We start from the raw sequence: 20,179 nt of genomic DNA, 5'->3' as shown, positions 1-20,179 counted from the left end.
CAAGAACAACAGCCATGCAAAACATAAACATTATTGGTATCCACCTGTCCCCTCAGTTTTACTAACCCATCCTGCCTCCCTCCTTCACTGCTTCAGTCCGTGTTCCTGAAAGCACCTGATGTCCATGAACATCTTAATGGTGCTTCTGCAGAGCTGGATTTTCATACAAACCATTCAGCTACCTTTCTACCATTATAAAATAGCAAACAGTACAATGGAAATCTTTAGTATCTACTTTCCTTCTTTACTCTTTTCAAATACTGAGATTTTTTTAGCTGTTCTTTCGAATAGCAGCCATATGCGACACACAGCTCATCATGTTATAGACATACTTCCATTTTTCTCATGGCTGTTAAAAGCGACAAATTAAATGACTTTTGGCAGCTGCACTCAGCTCCCCTGAGAATGAGAGTCACATTCAGAATCCACGCAATAAAAGAAAGTTGGTTAAATGTTCTGCCAACTTGGGCAGATTGAAACAGTCTCAGTGGGACAGCAAGACAAACTGAAACTCATCAGGTCCACAAAGGGGTTTGCAGTGTTGGAGGATAATGTTATTCAAGTGGCAGGAGTGAAAGACAAGTAGAGGAAAGGTAAGCAGAACAGCTTCTGACCCTTTCTTTTGCTGATAAGAAGCATCAAAACAGCAATTTTAACTATATTTTCATTACTACTGGCAGTTCCAACTACACAGAAATTCATAATAATTAAACTTTGCGTTTGCTGAATAAAAGGCCATCTTCCACACAGCTTTATTTCTGTATATAAATTATTCAACGATAATTAACTGAAAAAGGGAAAGGGATTATTCAAGTATCTTGCTTACTATCCCAAATACTGCTGCAATGCTCTTGTCTATAGGTAGGACTGTATGGAAACACTGTATGCCATTCCCCTTCGTGGCATGTCACTTCCTGTTCATACAAATTAGTAGGAATATATCACTAAAAAGCTCTTTCGGGGCCAAAATGCCAGTTGCTAGTCTGTCAGAAACCTACTGCTATTGCTAATCCAATTAGCTAGTCATCCTCCACATCCAAAAAGAAAACAAAATTCCCTACAACTATATAGGCACCATAGGTTTTATTCGTTCCTCTGCCAACACCGTTTGTTAACCAACAGCGATCCTCACTCTCCATGATATTTCTCATTTTAAAACATCTGCTGACTGTCCCTGTACTCCTAAGTTCTTACTTTGACATCCTAAGAAGCTTGTACTCTCCCAATGAGACAAACTCCTTTTAACCCTTCTTTTCACTCATTCCAATTACACTGTCCCTCCTACACCTGAAACACAATTGATAGTCTTTACCAATCCTTACTAGTAAGGAAAAGTAATCCCTAGGTGCTTGCCTTGTCCTTTCTACTCTCAGACACACTGTTACATTACATCACACTTCAGTTACTTATGTTCTCAGCGCTGTCCAGCTCCTCCTGTTCTTCCCCTCCAAGTTCAACTCACACTCTGTCAGCACACAATCTAAACTAAGCACTCCATTACAAAGATAGATCTGGAAGCTTTTATGTCAGTAATTCTCTTGTAAATCCTACTCACTTTCTGCTTAGCTTTTTTCTATATGCGACATTGGTTGTTTACCAATAGGGATTCGTATGTTAGCTTAAGAACCGTTTCATTAATTTAGCAAAAGCAACCTATGAGGGATAGCTCTAACACTTGCCATTTCAACTTCAGTGGGTGAATAGTTTTGTTTTCCTCAGTAATTCTGCACTGGGGGCATAACAGAACATTTTTATCTTCTGCCTCCATTATTTTGCCTCACAAGAAGCACGGGAGTCCCAGTAGAATACTTCCACCTTTTGCACCCAGCAGGTGCAAGGACATCTTTGTCAGATTCCACTTATGTGGCTTTCAAAATTGCTCACTAAGGTCAAATAAGCAATGGAAATTTCCCAAATTGGGGAAAAGCAGCTGAAAGTTAGTCCAATGTCTCAGCAGTGAAGCTGATGGTGGAAAATGAGAAAGAAGTAGGTGGGCACTTGACTGCCCTAGATACCACTGAGCATGCCCAAAGGGACACGAGCATATCTTAATAATGAGTCTTTGAAAAAGAGTATGGATGCTGCTGTACTGCACGTGTCTGAACTGTTCAAATGTAGAACCTGAGCTCTGAGGAGGCACGCTTCAGATCACATCGAGCTAAGCGGTTATTTAAGGGCTATGCCTGTTAAAACCTCTGGACAGGAATGTCTGCCTGTAGATCTGGTTGCCATTTCAGCATTACTGCATCGTTCTCATTTCAGTTTTTACCAGTATAACTGACATCAGCACTGTATGTACCTTCTGTCAGCTGAAGGAACGCAATATTTTCCCAAGCATCTCAATGATTTTCTGAGCACTCAAAGGTTTCTTGCCTGACTGTTTTGCTCTCTTGGTTTCTATGCAGCTGCGCTGTGACTTGGGAAAGCAGAGAAGTGCTCAATGCCTCCCTATACCTATAACATAAAAGCAACTCAAGCCATTCCTATTTGTCTCCTCAATTGTTAAATGACTAGAACAATCCCAGCACTGAACAGCAATCTTCAAAACGATTTCTGGCTTGGGAACAGATCCTGTGTTAGCAAAGGGCAGGCACCACTATGGAACATGCAATTGTTCTGTAGGTTTAAGAGCAACAGTGTAGGCTGTTACCAGCTAGTTGGTTTCACAGCTTGGAAACGTTCCTGGACATGCTTAACTTACTTGGGTAGTACAGCCTATGCCTATAGCTACTAACGTAATCCTACAGTGCAAGTTAAAAAACAAATAAACAGAATTAAAAAAATCACTTTGCGATTAATTGCATCTTGCTTTTCTCATCTCACGGATCGGAAAGACTGCATGAGGAGAAATTATTTTGTGTAATAACCAGCTCTAGCTAGAAAGTATCACCCCAAAAGCTTTCCTAACCTACAGATGAGATTCCGAAAAATTTTCCACAGAAAGATGACCTTGCATTTTGTAAACAGCGTGGTTCTTTTTTGTTTTTAATTAAGAGGAAGCCTGATTAACAACTAAGCATCTGCCGCAGCCCTGACATGAGAAGGTCTCACTGGTCCTGACAAGGACCTCTCTCTTCTGAGATCTGCTGCCACTCTACAGACCCAGAGGCCCCATTTCACTTCAGCAGCACTGCTCAGCCTCTGCCTAACCTACATCAGAACAGCACTGGCCTCCAGCTCAGCCATAGCCCCACACATGCACTCCAGGGATCCAGACCCCAACTCAGCCACTGGCTTGAAGTCTGTTTCAAATGACTAGATTTGCTTGTAAGTTTGGACAGAGCACCTGTTTCAAAATCCCGACCAAAATTTATGCAATGACCAGCTGCAGACAAAGCCTTTACACAGAAGAATTAATCACAGATACCATGTATCACATCATATCCCAGCACTGCTCTCATAAAGACACCAAGGGAGAATGACTCAGAACTGGGAGGTGAGAAGAATAAGAAGTGCTGAAGTACATGGGGCACGCGGGAAACGATAATGGGAGAAGCAGCACCATAAACTGACCTGGTATGGATCTTAAGCTGTGATGGCTGAGCAAATTTGGAATGACAAATGCCACATTCATACGGTTTTTCTCCTGTATGCGTCCGCATGTGAAACACCAACGCTGTTTGGGAGCTGAGGATCTTCCCGCAGACAGAGCAGAGAGGGCGTTTCACTCTGCCTTCGTGCTTCCGCACATAATGCGTCCTCACATCTCTCTTTCTTTTAAAAGTAGCACTGCAAAGGCTGCAGGCAAACTGCCTTTCGTCAGTGTGGACGCATGCTCGGTGCTCCTTCCAGCTGTTGTAACTAGCAAACGACTTGCTGCAGATGTCACACTGGTAGACTTTACCAGGCAAGCACTGATGGATATCTCTGCAGTGATCCACATACTTTTTCCGGGAAACAAACTGCTCGTTACACTCATTGCATCTTATTACATAGGCCGATTTCTTATTCGCCTCACTTTTATTTACCTTCTTTATTTTAAATTCTTCAGCTGATTCACGTTCTTCAGCACCTTTTTCATTGGAGCACTCATCATCCTCATCATCTTCCTCAGTAAAGGTTTCATCGTTATCTCTAGTAGCTTCGACATCTGAATACTCTGCTTCATAATCTCCCTCTTCCTCTCCCTTCACACTCTTCCCACCTTCAGCTCCATTCCCTTCTTCACTCAGCGTTTCCATTCCTCTTTGAGCTTCTGTATGTTTCTCCTTCTGTTCTTCTTGCAGTTCACTACAGTCTGCCTGTGTAACAGCTGGCCTTGCAGGCTCTTCCTCCCGACTTGCAGACTCTTTGTGCATTGCATTCTTTTCTAGCACAGCCTCTGGCATCCCATCCCATATCTCCCTATCGCTATCTTTGTCACAGCTTGCTGCATTTGGTCTGTGAGCAGGTGGAATTACCATCCAGTAGACTGGCATAAGTTTCCTCTCTCGCCCAGATTCATGGACTTTTCTGTTAAAACAAACAAACATGGGGAACAACTTTAATAGGTTCAACTGCTTCAGTTCAGGCATGTTTATCTTAGAGGAGCTGTTTCCTTTTAGCTGTTCTTCACACCATTTAGAGAACACAGCATAATTAGAGTGCCAAACGGGAATTCTGCATGGAGCTAGACCAGGCAGTTAAAGAAAACTAAAATATCTGAGCCCATCAAGGACAGTCTCTGAAGTATACATATTTGTCACCTGGCTACAACCAAAACACAGACTGTATATTTTCCACCAAAACAACAGTGGACAGTGTAAGAAATGAAGGACTCAAACCAAGGAAAATACAGATTAAATATATGAAAAACAAAACAGAGCCCCTTGCAAGTCATCTATTGCAACTGTTAATTTTCCTTATCGCTAGTCAGGGTGTGGAAAATGAACTGCAAAGGTTTTAAAAGCAAATCAGACACACATCTGCCAGAAATAACATCAGTACAGCAGAGAGAAACTTAAAGCACGTGAATGCACTGAATAGCTTTTACAGGCCCCTTATGGACTTGGCTTACAAACACAGAAACGTGAGAATTAACAGATGCATTTTCTTACTCAAACACAGCTCAACGTCCTCCTGATGGACCTTTGATTATTTAAAAACCAATAAATAACAAGCCCAGGTTCTAACAGCCCTCCTGCCTTGGAGAAGAGCAGGCCCTATGGCCAGTTTCCCTGCAATCATGATTCAACACGAGTTAGCAGAAAGCGTGCCCACAATGAAAGAGTCTACCAATCCTAGCCTACAGCTAAAATGCTAATATGTTTTAACACAACATTTTTCTTCTCAGAGATTAATGCACACAATCTGCATTACCCTCAGTACTAAACATAATCCAAAATATAAAGCACAGTGCCAACTCGGATGTCCTCTGAAAAGCACGGGGCAGAAGTGCAGAAGAACAACACAGAACAACTTCCAATATTTTATATGTCTGCAGTTACCTGGTATAGCTACTGCCCTTTCCCTGCTTTCTCCATTTCACCACATTTTTAATTGACTTGATGGTATTTTTATATAATTTAGCACTCTAAATATTCCTTTGGAGTGAATTATTAGTATCAGCACTTACTGGATATATTATTAAGAATCAGGAAAGCACTGACGTATATTTCAAGAAAGAGGAAAGATATTTTCACATGCGTTTCAAACAGATGCCGATTCTTTTGGGATTCCAATTTTAATATCAAAATCTGAGGCTTCTGCACAAGACCTCTTTGATTCAACAGGAAATGCTTGCCTGAATTCCCAGTTTGGGAAACCTCAATCCAGACTCAGAATTTGATGAAGTAACCTGAAAAAAATCTGCACAGATTTCAACACCCGTCAGATCAAGCCCAAGGAATTGGACTCCAAGTGAAGCTTTTAGGACTTCAGAAATGCTTCCACCCTGCTGCTCACAAGTGAGAGCTCATACACACAAACACAGAATGCTGTACCTCACATGAGTCTTGTAAGCAGACCTCTGAGCAAAGCTGGCAGGGCAGCGCTCGCATTTATAAGGTTTCTCTCCCGTGTGTGTTCGGATGTGGACCGTCAGGCCACACTTGGAGCTGATGAGCTTGTCGCAGTACGGGCATGCCTGCGGGTCCCTCTGCTTCTCGTGCACCCTCTGGATATGATCATTTCTGTCCTTCTGATGCTTGAACCTCTTGTCACAAAACATGCAAGAGAAGCCCTGTTTAGCGCTATGGACAGTGAGGCAATGCTGCCTCAGGTTCTGGTGGCTGGAGAAGAGCTGCTCGCACATGTTACAGCTGTACTTGACAGACAGATTAACACCATGCTTGAGCTCCATGTGCATCTGGTACTGCTTGATAACATGGAATGATTCACTGCACTTCTCACATGCAATCTCTGGCAAGACTTCTGCCACACGCTGCAGGGATCTCTTATGTTTGGTTTTACTGCTAAGATCAGAAATCAAGCTGTTTCCACCTTCCCACTGCTCAGACAGCATATCCCTAACTACTACACAGGCTTCCTTTGACCCAGGCTGACTCACGGGAGAGCGAGCATTCCTCTGCTCCAGACCAATGACATCCATGCCAAGTCTGCCTCTGTTATCTGTTCTGTCACATTTAGGTAGCTTTGCTGTCCTAGATTTTTCTTGTGGAAAAGCAGTGCCCTCTTGCTCCAGATTTGCTGGTTGGCTTTCAATGAGTTCACAACCAGCCAGCAACTTGTTACGCTTTTGCCTCTCCCAGAGCTTCCTCTGCATGGGTACTGCCACCACTTGGGAACAGCTACTCAGTTTGCAGTCCTCTTGCTGGATGCGAGGCCACTGTTGCACACCATTTTCACACAGCTGATCTTTCAGATGGAGGCTCAAATCTAAACCCTTCTTTCCCTCTGCTCTCACTTCTTCACAAATGTCAAGCAAGTCCTTGCACTCAAGCCTTTCTGCTATTTCTTTCATTCGTTGCAGTTTTCCTGCTTCAATCTCCACTTCTGCAGTATAGATGAATTCCAGAAAGGAGGTGAACTCTTCTGTGTAAATGTCTTGCAGAGTCACTGTGCAATTCTTGGTGTCCAGCATCTCATCATGCAGGAAAAGCCCCTTAAAATAGTTACTGGAAGCTGCCAAGACAGCTTTGTGAACCAGAAACTCCTCTTGAATTCCTAGATGTTGTGTGTGCACTGTCACGTCACAGAGATGACCGAACTGGTACAGAGAATGCAGTGCCCTCAGGAGATTAGGAGCTGCAACCTTGGACTTCATTAGAATTTTCTTCTTCTCCATCCTGGCAGAAAAAGAGACAGATGTTTGAATGCTTGTTCTTCCACGAATTACCTCTTCATTCACATACAATATTAGTCACTTACATAAAAAGCTCAGTGGAGTGCTGTGTCCCAATTCCCAATTTACAAGATGTACTAAAGGCCTCAAGGTTACTTCTGTCAGTGCAACTGTCATCAGCAAACACAGATTATGGTTTATTGCGGTCACAGATGAAGATTTACTCTCTAGTATAATCCTTCAGAGCCAATATTCTGGAGTGCAGATGGTAACAGTAACAAAATGCGAGTAACATAATAACGTGATACTTCCTATAAGCACTTTTCAACATCAGAGGTCACAGCAATTCACAGTAAAAATAAGCAACCTTCCCCATGTCCGTTGTATCAATGGGGGAATCAAAGTACAGCAGGTCACTTCCAGTTGTTTCCAGGCTGGTGTTAAAGCAAAGCCTGTGTTTTGGCAACCCCACACCAGGCTCTACTCACTGTGACAGGCAGCTCCTCGTCCAAAGCAGGGCAGAAATCTCTGGACCTCAACCAATTTTGTTTGTGTTTCGCTCCCCTCCACATAAGCAATCAGACCTGGCGGTTAAAAACGAGAATTAGAAAGCTTATATTGTACTCAGGCACTTAAAGAAATGCAGAAAACGTACAGGGACAAATTATGTATCTGGAAATGTATACTTTTCTTTTTCCTCTGAGGAGGCAGCAGTATTTTATTTGGAAAATATTTCCAAACAGCCTGCTCCTTCTCTGTCATCAAACAGCGAGGTCAGAAGTTTTCTGACATCTTGATGATTTTGCAAAGAACAATTTGCACTTTCCCATCAGCTCAAGGGACAGATGCCACGCATCATTACAGTAAACCACATGCCTGAGAGCACTGTGGCTTTCCTATCTCAACCATTATACGACACCTATAACTCTGGAACAAGAAGTCTCATTTACCCTCGCCCATAAAGCACAGCAACGTTGCTGACACCCAGACTGAAACCTTTAGATGCTCCTATAATATGTGATCTGATACAATCTGAGATTCTAAGCTTATATTCCTGATACAACAGAGTTTCTAAATGCCTGTTATTTAGCACATTTGCAACAGATCTGTCACCAAGGGAAGAACCTGAGGCCAAAATAAACAGACAAAGTAGCTTGCTATTGCTGAAAGACTCTGCTTAGGGTTGGCTTGCTGTGCTTGCTTTCACTCCTCATCTGAATTATGTTTGACATTACATTAAATACATCCCCGGCAGATATAAGCTGTCTGATTAAGAAGACAAATGTGTCTTCAACATACAGCACTAGGAAGTTGAATACAGTACAAAGCCTAGAGAGAACAGCAAGCTTAAGAGACAGCTTTGAGAACACTCTCCCTATTACAAGCTGCAGCAAGCACTGCAGAGGATAATCATCTTCTAATCTGCAAGGCGTGCTTCATAACTTGTGACATCCCAAATAACAGTTTAAGAACTGCATTTACAGGTTTCAGGTGCCATTAAGAGTCACAGGAACGTGTATTGTAACGTTCAAGGAAACAAGGGGGATTTCTACTAGACACTAAATGTCTGTAATACCTCAATATCTGTCTCAGTTAGGAGTTTGATCCTGAGTCCTCCCTCCTATGAGCTTTTGTTGAGAAATCCCACCCAAATGAGTGGGACTGCTTGGGATCTCAGCCTTCCTGCTCAGCTGCTGCAGAACTTCCCACCTCCCCTGTCTGCCAGTTCGAAGATGTTTACTCAGAGAAAACAAACAAACATTATTAAAAGACAAATACTTTGGAGAAGCAGCCAAAAGAATGAGTAAAGACAAAACAGGTGCTGAAAGAGACCACTGAAACTGGAAGTTGTGGAGGGATGCACAACATAGCATCAACTACATCGTATCAGAAAAGGACTAGTTATATCCAGATTCCTCCAAACATCTAATTAACACTTTCTCTGTCTTATGAATGCTGAACAGTGAGGACAGTCTTAGTGAATGCATTCAGCACTGTTTTGCACCCTGTGTTGACCACGATTTTTGCAACCTGCTGAAATACTATTGCTACTACTAAATATTTACCCTGCAAAAGGAACAAGGAGTGCTTGCAAGCTGCAGGAAGAAATGCAGATCCAGAGGCTAATGCCTATACTTAGTCCACAAAGTCACAAGAACTACCATCTAATCTGTTCCCTGACTTGCCCTTCTCAGTGTTTTCCAGCACATCATTCCTCACGTCCGAGCAGAGCTGACAGTACTGAGAAACTCAGTGATCAGTAAAGCTTAAGGAAATCAATGAGCAGAGCATGTGCTAATTTTCTCCTCCTCCTTTTTAAGATCCCCATCTGAGATAAATTCTCAGTACAAGCTCACATGTGAACTCAGCTAACACTTAGATCTGATACAGAGCCAAACAGAGAGGTTTGTTCCAACATGATCTCGTCAGTTCATCTGGTTCTAGATTAAATCAGCCTGGGAACTGTTCACTGAAATGTCTTTCTAATGAAAAAAATACCAGAAATAAATCAATTCTCACCTTTTTGCTTCTTCAGAAGAAAACGAGACTGCTTTTTGTTACTGCTTGGACAGGAAACTTAACTTGAGTTTTCTCAAGCAGTGTTGAATAATTTGTTTTCTCACATTTTACTTTCATGAGATGAGATTAGAATGTCACTGCAACTGTATTGAAACACTGTCTAAGTTGCTTTCTTATTATTTTTTCTTTTCCTGAAAACTTGTCAGTAGAGAGTTTTTAAACATGTTGCTTTCCTTTGTGTGGTAAGAAAGCCTCTACTGTTTATATGTCCTTAAAGCTTATTGACAAGTGAATATTTATGAGGCATTCCCACCCAAAGCAATAAGAACAAGGGTGACAGAACTGTGGTAAATCATTCCCTTATTTAATCAAAGGGAGAGATGCATTTTATGCATTTTGAGTTAATGTTGACTTGAAATAACAGCCAGCAATCAAATAGAAAAAATAATGGTAACGTAATTATTAATGCAAGGCTTAATCTGGTCCCTCCACATATGAACACAAGACATCTCAGTATTCATAATCCTAATTTTGGCTCCTAGCCACATCACTAAAGCAAGCTTCCCCAATCCCTTTTGCTTTAGCCAGCCCAAATCTCAGAACAATTGGCACTTCTCTTTCCTGCAGAACTTATATGCCTTATGTATGTAACCTTAACCCTGCAGAGTGGCAGAACACAAAACTGCTCCTGGCTCACAAAACCAGCAGCAAAAATGAGGAGGCAAAAGAAGCTAACAGCCCTAATGAATATCATCCTGCTTTACACCTTGGAGCTACTTCTGAGATCAGGCAGCAAGTTGCTAGCTTCAGACACTGACTTCTGGGGACTCAAAGAATTTGGATGGATGCAAGACTTCCAGAAAATTAGACTAGAAGAACCACTGCAAAAGCCAAAGCATATTTCTCTTTAATCACAGTACCTAATAATGCCGTTAGAATAAGTCCAGCTGTTTTCAAAACCAAAGCCTAGTAACGGCTTCTAATCCACAAGAAGAGATCAGTGTTTTGTTCCGTGCCCCTCTTCTTTTTAATGCTACAGTGATGCATTCAACAGTATCTCCCTAATTAAATTCATAACTTCTTTATGAATTAAATGAAATTAAAGGAAAACTGCGCCAGTAAGAGCAACAGTAAATGTTTCTAAAACAGAATTGTTTCTTGGCTTTCACTGTTTACCTCTACTTGGAGATTTTTATGGGCCAGGGCCTTAACTGATGTGATACTGTACTGCTCATCAGAAGTGAAGACAGTAATAGCATCCCCATCTGTCTGGGGAAAAAGAATACAAGAAAGGTCTAAAGGCACAATTTTTGATAAGCATGCCACTCAATTTATTTCATGCTCTGTTTTTTGCAAAGTACACATAATCTTCAATTGCTTGAGTCTCCCCAAGTCTTTTAAATAGAATCCTAAATTTTTAATTAGGGAAGAGAAACTTATTCCCTAACTTATCTTGCCAGGGAGGGATCCTTTACAATCTTGACAGCTGCTTGCATATAGGAACCCCTTTACCTACCGACAGAAGAAAATGAGATCTCCTCTGACCAGCTGCTCTTCACAGAAGCTGTCCAAATACCTCTGTGAAGTGCTGGTACAGCATGAGAGCATAGGTTTACTCCTGGATGCCTTGGCTAAAACTTTCCCGAGTAAGATGAAGGTGGGTAGACTTTTTGTCTTCCCCCTCCCCAATCCCCCATCAAGTCAGATAGCATTTTGCGAGTGACTGTGATGATAAAATGTGAATGACAGGAAGATAATTAACTACCGTAAGTGCAAAAGAACATGAAGAGGGCATAAATAAGTGCTGGAATTACTCACCTGCATTAACCACCTGGAAAATCAAGTTTATTCACACAAATTCCCACACCGGGTCTAGCAAGCTGTCAGAGCAGCGACAACACCCACACCACACCTGTCACAGCCAGAAATCAAATCGCTCTTTCTGTGAGAAAATCGAGGCCACCCACCCAGGCCGCAGGGCTGGGACACCTCGGGACACATCAAGCTTCGCCGCGGCGCCCAGGCCTCGCCTCCGCCACGCTCCCTTACGAGGCGTCGAGCCCGGCCCGCGGCCCAGCCAGCTCTGGGCCCTCCCTCGCGGCAATCCCCGTTGGGCCGCGCGTCCAATTGCCCTCACCGACCCCTCGGTCCCGGCCTGGCTCGCCGCAGCCCTTACCCTACCGTGCCCCACGCGAGGGTCGCGGCTGCCGCGCTGCTCTCGCACCGCCTTTGGGAGAAACCACCTTTCCCCCGCTGTTTCGCCGCAATGGTCCTGCCCGCCTGCCCGAAAGCAACATGGCCGCCCTCGGCTTCGTCCCCGCAGCCGCTCAGCCTTTCCGCCATCTTGAGTGAGGGAAGCGGCATGTCAGGAGCGGGCGGCCATCTTGGGCGCGGGGGTTTGCCCGCTACTGCTCGCTTTCGAGGCCCGTTTTTGGATTTGTGAGGGGAAGGGCTGCTGGGCGGGGAGAGGGAAGCTTGGAAGAATAACGAAAACAAAACCAAGCCGGGCTTTCTGGGTGAAGAACCCGTGCTGCAGGCTCAGTTGCCCACTGAGGAGAGGCACAGCGGCCCTCCTGCGTGCCCGCAGCCCCCAGGCCAGCCCTGTCCTATGTCCAGAGCTGCTTGCCTGCAGCCATGTTACCCAGAGAGGGGTTTTGTTGTTCTGCAGCCAGGCTGCTTCACGAGAGGCATATAGATGATTTCTCTTGCTAGGGGGAGACAAGAGGGAGGTGAGGAAATGCGCAGCTGTAAGATGTTTTCTGACCCTCAAAAAGAAAATCTCAGATCTCAGCGCAGTGCGTTTGTGCAAGTTGTATGAAAACACTTTTTTTTTTCCCATGAGAAAGCGAGCTGGATTTGTTGATATCTTCCAGAAGATCGGGTTGCAGGGCCTCAGTTCTGCAAACAGATCCAAGCTGGAAGCCAGGATTTTGTTTGCCTGTGTCTGGGGCTTTACTGTCTCTCTGCATTGCCAGGCTGGATGACAATAAAATTAACAGCTTCTGTGGGGACTTTGTTTTTCTAACAATTCATATATGTCTTCTCTAGGAAGAGCTGGTTGAAAAAATGCATAAATGTAAGAAGCTTTTGCTCAACTCTTTTCAAAACATGGAAAAAAACATCCAGTTGACTTAAAACCAGTCTGTTTTCCTATCTGCAAAATGAAGTATTTCACGGTTCTTGCTCAAAATACATCCCAAAGACTTGCATCTGCCATTGAAATCTGTTAGTGCCAGAACCATTAAACAGAGAAACCACCTGAAACTGAAAGCTGGTGCTAAGAGAATGGTCTTTGTGGTTGATTTTGAAATGGCCCATGGGCTTGCAAAGGGCACTGGGTTGCCTGATGCTGTCTGGGCACCAGCAGGGCTGGAGGACCCATCTATGCATCTCATTGAGTTACAGAGAACACAGCCTTAGATGGGCTGCAGAAGATGCCAAGTTAATGTGTCTTTGTCAAGTAGTTCTGTGCCCTAAGAATTTCTGTTTTTACTCAGAAATCTCAAATAAGATGTAGTTAAATTGCTCATGTTGCCAATGGCTCCTCACATTGTTGTTCCTCAGAATCAATAGATATCTTATCTCATGATGTAGCTTTCTCCAACAGCTAGATCCAGCCCTCCACATCTCCCAGCATGGATACTGGTTGATTACATCTAGTGATTAGATTTATAGTGACCATATGTCCAATTTAAGGGCATAAGCTTTTGTGGGGTAAACCTGCTCTTCGGAGGGGGCTTACATCTCCTCCAGCCACTGTTCCTGCAGCACAGGACTGCTTCTTGTCTGTAACCCAACGTGGTTAGCTGGAAAGGCACTCCACAAGCTGTCCTTTATCATGTGAATTGATTTTAAACAGCTGATGGATGTGACAGGTTTACTCTGTGGGCTGCCAACTACTTAAAACACACAGGTCTTTTTCCCAGTACAAATCGCAGATAAATTCCTCGTGGAAACTATTAAGTTAGCTCAAGTGGAAGTTTTAATCTTTAGCTTGCAAGAATGTTGGACGGTGATTGTAATTCCTAGAAGTAAAACAAATTCTGCAATTTATGATCTTGCTATGAGGCCAGCATCACTGGGACTTATCATGCTGTTTGCCTTTATTTTCTGTGCTTCTATTACACAAATTTGAACCTGGATCCTGGAATTAGCAGGCTACTGGCCAAATATTAGAAAACATTCACACAGTTATGTGGCAACAAGGCTACTGTCGGAAAGAGAGAATAAAAATATTTAGAATAAAAATAACTGGGGGAAATTCAACTGACTTAGGCTTGTGTAGGCCAAGAGGCAAGTCTTGTCTGATGGATTTCCCACTGAGGAGCGTGCGCTTCCACTGCGAATTTGGTTTTCATCACTGATTATTTTGTTTGTATTCGGAGAATGTTTCTATTGTCAAGATACAGCTCTCGGAGCAGAAAGAATGAGCAGCAATATGAGTGATCCATGCTAAAATGTCAGGATAATATTCCTGTATCTTAGCACAGGGGAATGGTGTTTGCTTTTACTTTATCTGAAACCTGGTCTGTTCAACAGTTCTCACCCAGAGGAGTTGGGAGGGAAGATGAAGTGCCAGACTCCTGTCCAATTTAGTCTTGCTTTCACAAGACTTGAGTGAATTGCTGCAAAGAGTTGGCAGCGCTGTTGTATGGGGTCATGCTGCATGTCAATCCTTGTGGGTCCCCTTTGGAGGAATGCTCCAAACATTGCTTTTGCATACTGAGGGCCTTCAGGAAGCAGGGCAGGCTGGATTTCCTGCTGCCAGTAGTGTATTTCTGAGGCCAGAGAAGAGGAACTTGGCTCTCCACGTGTCCTGGATGCTCAGATGCACTTTGAGTGTTGTTCATGAGTTACTGCATGGCTTCTTAGGGCAGAATATCAAGCCCTGTCTCCCTCATCTCTAAGAAGTATCCTAATTTCTGGAGGGAAAGAGAGAGGGCAAGTGGCTTATTTGCTCTCTCTCTAAATCAGAAACTCTTTTCTGAGCGTTTCAACGGGAGGGATGAAACCATCTGAGAGTTGGGAGGGAGGTGTCTGAATCCTCTCAGGCTGAGGAGCGTGCTGAACCCGAGTGCCCTGTGCATGGAATGACTGATCTCAACGCAGGGGTGCTGCAATACAGCAGGGCACAACTCATGTCATCCTCTCAGCCAGAATACTGCAAAGTCCAGAAGAGAGCCGCAGCCTGGGAAGCCAGATTTTATCTATTTCCTTTGCCTAGGTGTGAATGCCTTGGGCTTTGATTGTGATGAATAAGACCAGGAAAAGAGGAAACGTTGGGAACCAGATCTGACCCAAGATTTTCTGCCAGCCATGTCACTCCACTGTGAATGCCAGTCCTGCTTTTGGGCACCGAGGTCTTTGATAAGAAAAGTGAGGAATGGAAATGCAGTGCTCCAAATCCCAGGCTAATTGCTGACCTGTTCCTTCCTCTCTGAAGCCCATAGGAAAGCTCCTGTACCCAAGAGTAAGCGCACAAAGGGAAACAGGCTCCTGACACGGAGAACTGCTGGAGTGGTCATGCAAAGTGATTCCTGGAATCTGGGGCTTGCGTAAAGCCTCCCAGAAAACATCTGTTCTTACAGCTCTTCCAAAGAAGACCTGTTGTAAAAGCTGTGCTTGAGGATGGCTTACGCTGGGGCACATTTGGAGAAACCCCAAACCGTGCCCTGGCAGTGCAAGACAAAACCTCACTGCACCTCTCCTCTGGGCAGCAACCCGTTCCTTGTGGCTCCGCCAGAGGATGCTGCAGACTTCAGGAAGAGCCCCGCAGCGCAGCTTGTCATTCGCAGCATTCTGAAATGCACAACTGGTCTCTTACTGATACAGTCCCAGCCTCCTGGAATGCAAGATGAAAGGACTGCAATGCCCAGGCCATCCGAAGTTAACCCTGCGGCTTGCTGGGGCTCAACCCCTTTGCAAGCAGGGAGTGGGGATGGAGCAGGTCCACGAAGGGTGTCCTTAAGGAATGAGCTGTCAGCAGGATCAGTGCTGGGCTGCCCCTTTGCCAGAGAGAGAGGAAAGAGAGGAGTTAAGTGGTTAAGGAGCCAGGAATCAGATTATCCTGGAAAGGGCAAAAAAAGTCCGTTTTGAACAGTTTCCTTGGGAGATAAGTTCATCCCATGCTGTTCAGATGACTGTGACATTGAGAGGAATCCAAGCACGTGTCTGCCAGAGCCTTTGAGGAGGAGAGGGCTTCAAAATGCATTTTTCCCAAGTTTGGAGCTGATGAAGCTGAAGCTCTGCTGAACGGGAGCCAAGCCACCACTCAGCAAACCTTCGTGTTGTCCCCAAAATGGAGACAGAGCTTTCAGCATAGTCTACAAACTCAAATTCCAGACAAAGTCCTAATGAGAAACAAACAGCAGACTTTTGGTCTCTGTGTCAGTGGTGCATACTGGTCAGGCTCAAATGCAATTCTCCGTAATACATTCTGACGTATGGTTTTGCTGCAAATCAAAGATGCCGTATGTGCTCCCTGTTACACTGCTTTAAGTCACAAGAAGCTGGAGTTGGGTGTGTTGTGGAAAAAGATTCTGTTAATGCCCTTGTAGCAGAGAGGCTGCAGGGTGACACAGCGCGGTCAGTGATAAACAGGACAGCAGGTGAGATGGACTAACAGCTCCTCCCTGCTTTGGAAATCGGTGAATCTGAATTATGGGAAGCAGTGTTTTTTCCATCTACTTTTACTTTGCAGCTCACCCCTGCGTTCAGGCCCCTGCGACACGATATATTCCCACGGCTTTGGAGGGGCTGCTTTTGGGTTAATTCACTGCAATCCTGACACCACGCTCTTGACAAGTGGTGTGCTGGGCGGATGGGAAACAAGATGTAAGAGGTGCCTCAGCAAATGGTTTGCTATGTTACCAAATAAATCCCCCACGCAGTTCATCCCTTACATGCTCTTGTTTATTACACATATTTAAGCTGTTGGCACATTGTGACCTTCTGCTTCGCCCTGTAACTTTGAGAGAAGCAAGATATTTTAACCCGTAATAAACTACAGGCATCTCCCCCAGCAATTGCCTTTGCGAGCCCATGATTTCCTATCCTGCTCTAGGAAGCACTGAAGGTCTGATGCAGCTCTGGAGACCTCAGCCAAGTTTTCCTTCTCTATGCGAACCTTTTTTTAACTCCATAACTCTTCCTGTTTCCAGTCAAACCTATATTTAAATAGTTTGCTGAGTCTGGGGCTCGGTGAAAGAGGTCTGTCAAGAGACTACGGAGCAGGTGGATGATGTTTAGTCTCTGACCAGCAGACACTGCTGATAGCTACAGGATGCTGGTTCTTTCCCCTGCTGGAAACAGAATGCCTCCTGTTTAGTTACAGGCACTTAAATATTAATAAAAAATGTAATCAGCAAACGGGGAGAAAACAGTTTATTTTTTTCCTTTCCTCTCCTGCATAGAGCCAAATGGATTTTAGAGTAAATTAATATTAGCACCTTGCTCCAAGCCAAAAGAAATAAAGCAGAAAATCAAAGTTATTCTTAACGCCAAGAAAATTGCAATTTCTTGCCAGATTTGCAGTCCCAGCCTCACGCTGCTAATGTTATCCTTTATTTTGACCAGGACATCATTAACATAGCTGCTGACTTGACAAAGGTGATGCCAGACAAACTTCGCCTGATCCTAAGGGTCGACCGATGGGATTTTTCAAGAAAGAAACACAAAAAGCCAAACAAAAGGGCCCCATGAGAGGCTTCTGCAGAGTCAGAGCTGATGGGACAGAGGGAAATTGGTCTCCCAATGGGATGGGCAAGGGCTCTTTTGCAGTGACAGCTGAATTTTTAATTGATCCATTGATTTGCCTTGCTTGACCTTAAACTCACCTGGTGCCTGCAGGTTGGCTCTGGCACCGCATTTCCTGCTCTGCATCACTGTGGATCCCCAGAAGCTGTGCCACTGACCTTAATCCAGGTGGGAGAGCAGACCCAGAACAGCGGTCTTAGCCTGGGAAAGGTCTATCAATCCAAATTCTTTGGCAGTAGCGGAGAATTTAGGTTTGCATCTGATTTCTCTGATGGGCCTGAACTGATGTCTGGACCCAACTGATGTTCAAGGAGCTGAACTTTTTGCCTTGGGCGTTCCCATACCTCCAGCAGCGATCGCTTGCTCCCTGCTTGGGCTGAGAAATGTCCTTTCAATCACCAGATTGGGCGTGGTGGTTTTGCACGATGAGTAAACACCAAATGCAGCTGCCTGGAGAAATAAACACCTGGCAAAATATTTTTGGAGGATTAGTCATTGTCTGTGTGTTTGGGAAGGTTGCATCCCCAGCTGTACAGCGCATGTCATGGCGACCCTTCCTGAACCCGTTCCTTTGGATGCGTTCCTGATTCTGTTGTCGAGCAGCTTCACACACAGCGTGCCCGTGGTTTTTCAGCATGGATGCAGCCTTTCTTGTATTGCTAGGTGTAGTTGTGGGGCAACAAAATGTCCCAAGGATTGGTTAGAGCCAATGGTCAAAGCACGCTGGCATGAACTGACGTGTGGCTGCACCCCAGGAGGACAATCCCTGCTTGTAGCTGCTGGGATCCCGTGGCACAGACTTCTTGCAGCAGGCTTGTTCCTTCGGCCAGAAATCTCGGTTAACGTCAGCACAAGGAGCCACATGCAGAGCTCTGGGATTTCATCCAAGAAACCTGATCCACGTGATTTGAATTACAGATAAACAAGCAAAAACGCTGCAGAAGGGGAAGGGAGAGAGAGCATTGGGAAGGCACGACGGTGGGAGAAAGCTGCTTGAAGAGGGCAGGCTGTACACTGCCCACACGTTGGTGGCAGTAGGTGACAGCAGCAGTCTGCAGCCCACGCTCAGGGAATTTGTACCCCAATATCCCCTCTACATTTGCTGCTTTGGGAAAGATGCACCAGGTAGGGCTTCAGCTGCCTGCACACCGTTACAGCGCAGTCCCCAAATCCCAATTTTTAGTGACTGAGATGCAGCTGGATCAGACAAATCAGCCATCATCTTGCAGTGGCAACTGCAGATCAGCAGCATTTTCTGTCAGGCTCAGAGAAGGCTCTTCCCAGTTGTAAAGCCCTGGATAAATGCATTCTCATCTTGCTTCTTGCTGCAGAGAGATGATTTGGAAGCAAATTACAGCAGCAGCATGGAGAAGGGCACGGGAATGCTTGGCAGCAAATTGCTGCTCCCTGCAGTGGCAGCTGGTGAAGCACCTCACGTTTGCCAGCAATAGACAGGGTTGAAGCCTGCCTTCCAAATACGTGGTTCACATGGATACCAAACTGCAGTGCCTCCCCAGCCTCTGTTTTTGTTTGCAGTTAACAGTTTATCACATTATCTGTCGACACTAAGTTCAGAAGGTCTGTAATTTGCAACATCACCTCTGATCCTACCAGGAACCCTCACAACTATCTATCAGCTATCAAAAGGAACAAGAGACACAAAAGCTTTGGACTGTTTAAATAATACTGACTTTATTACTGGCTTCCCATTAGGTTATTAGATAGCAGATTAATTGGAGGCATGTGATGCATCTAGTCTAGCCACAATACCTCCCTAACTCGGCTTTGCTGGGCACAGGACCAACCCAATGCAGTTTTCTTCTGCACCTTTCCCTTTTATTCCACCTCCCCTAGTTCCCTTGGACTGCATCCTGCAGGATGATGCTGGAGGAACATGGGACATTTTCATTTCCACGTGGTCCGCAGCAAGCATTGCTCTTTTCAAGTGGAATGTTGAGCTCATTAAAAACACAATTAATCCCTTTTTATCTATCAGTGTTTGTTCCCAGCTCGGTCATTAAACGAAGAACAGAAGTTTTGTCCTGCTAGCAAACTGGTTATTTTTGGAACCCTACCAAGGAGTTTTTCTTTCCACCAAGCCGCCCTTGCCCTCTCCCAGTCCCAAAAGCTCCATATGCAAGTGGGAAATACTGAATTATTTACCTTAGAGAGTCACAGTGGAGGGCAGCAAAGGAAAAGAACAGGGAACTCATTCTGCTCATCGGCCTGGTGGTGCCATGGGGCTGGTGCTTAGCAGACCTGGCCTTGCCTTCTTCCTGGGCACCTTTGGTTCCATTACCTCCGGACAAGGGAAGAAGACAAGGCTTGTACAGTTTTACCCCGAGATCACGGCTGTTTGCCAGCTCTGTGCCCATTTCCAATAGCTGTGTGGCACCATCTGACAGCCAGTTTTCCTTGCTGGCAGCACCAAGCAGGACCTCCTGCTCTATAAATGTGCAAATGAAATAGACAGATGTGTTTCCAGGCAAATAACTGATATGTATATACATATATATATATAAAGAGAAAAAAGTTTCCCTACTTCTCACACCTTTGAACAAAGCAGTGGTGACTTCTGCTCAGGCCATGAGCGCGTTGTTAAAAGCATCTGCTTTCACTTAAGGATCTTGAAGGATTACAGAACTCCAGGAACATGCAAATTCAAGAGCTATAGAAGTGCCA

General features: G+C 44.6%; 1 protein-coding gene across 1 annotated transcript in view; it reads right to left on the bottom strand.

Moving 5' to 3' along the window:
* GZF1 (GDNF inducible zinc finger protein 1) overlaps positions 1-12,330 on the bottom strand; it is a 56,178-nt gene extending 43,848 nt beyond the window's left edge. The window contains exons 1-4 of the transcript XR_008208572.1: positions 11,924-12,330; positions 7,711-7,806; positions 5,922-7,226; positions 3,514-4,452 (exon numbers count right to left, since the gene is read on the bottom strand). The gene's annotated coding sequence lies outside the window, so the exon portion shown is untranslated. The remainder of the gene's footprint in view (positions 1-3,513; positions 4,453-5,921; positions 7,227-7,710; positions 7,807-11,923) is intronic.
* Positions 12,331-20,179: the final 7,849 nt, after the last annotated feature.

The sequence above is a fragment of the Tympanuchus pallidicinctus genome, unplaced genomic scaffold (assembly GCF_026119805.1).
Source record: "Tympanuchus pallidicinctus isolate F22 unplaced genomic scaffold, pur_lepc_1.0 scaffold1, whole genome shotgun sequence".
Taxonomy (NCBI): domain Eukaryota; kingdom Metazoa; phylum Chordata; class Aves; order Galliformes; family Phasianidae; genus Tympanuchus; species Tympanuchus pallidicinctus.
Note: the sequence above shows the minus strand (reverse complement) of the source record. Positions and strands in the feature narration are given on the sequence as shown.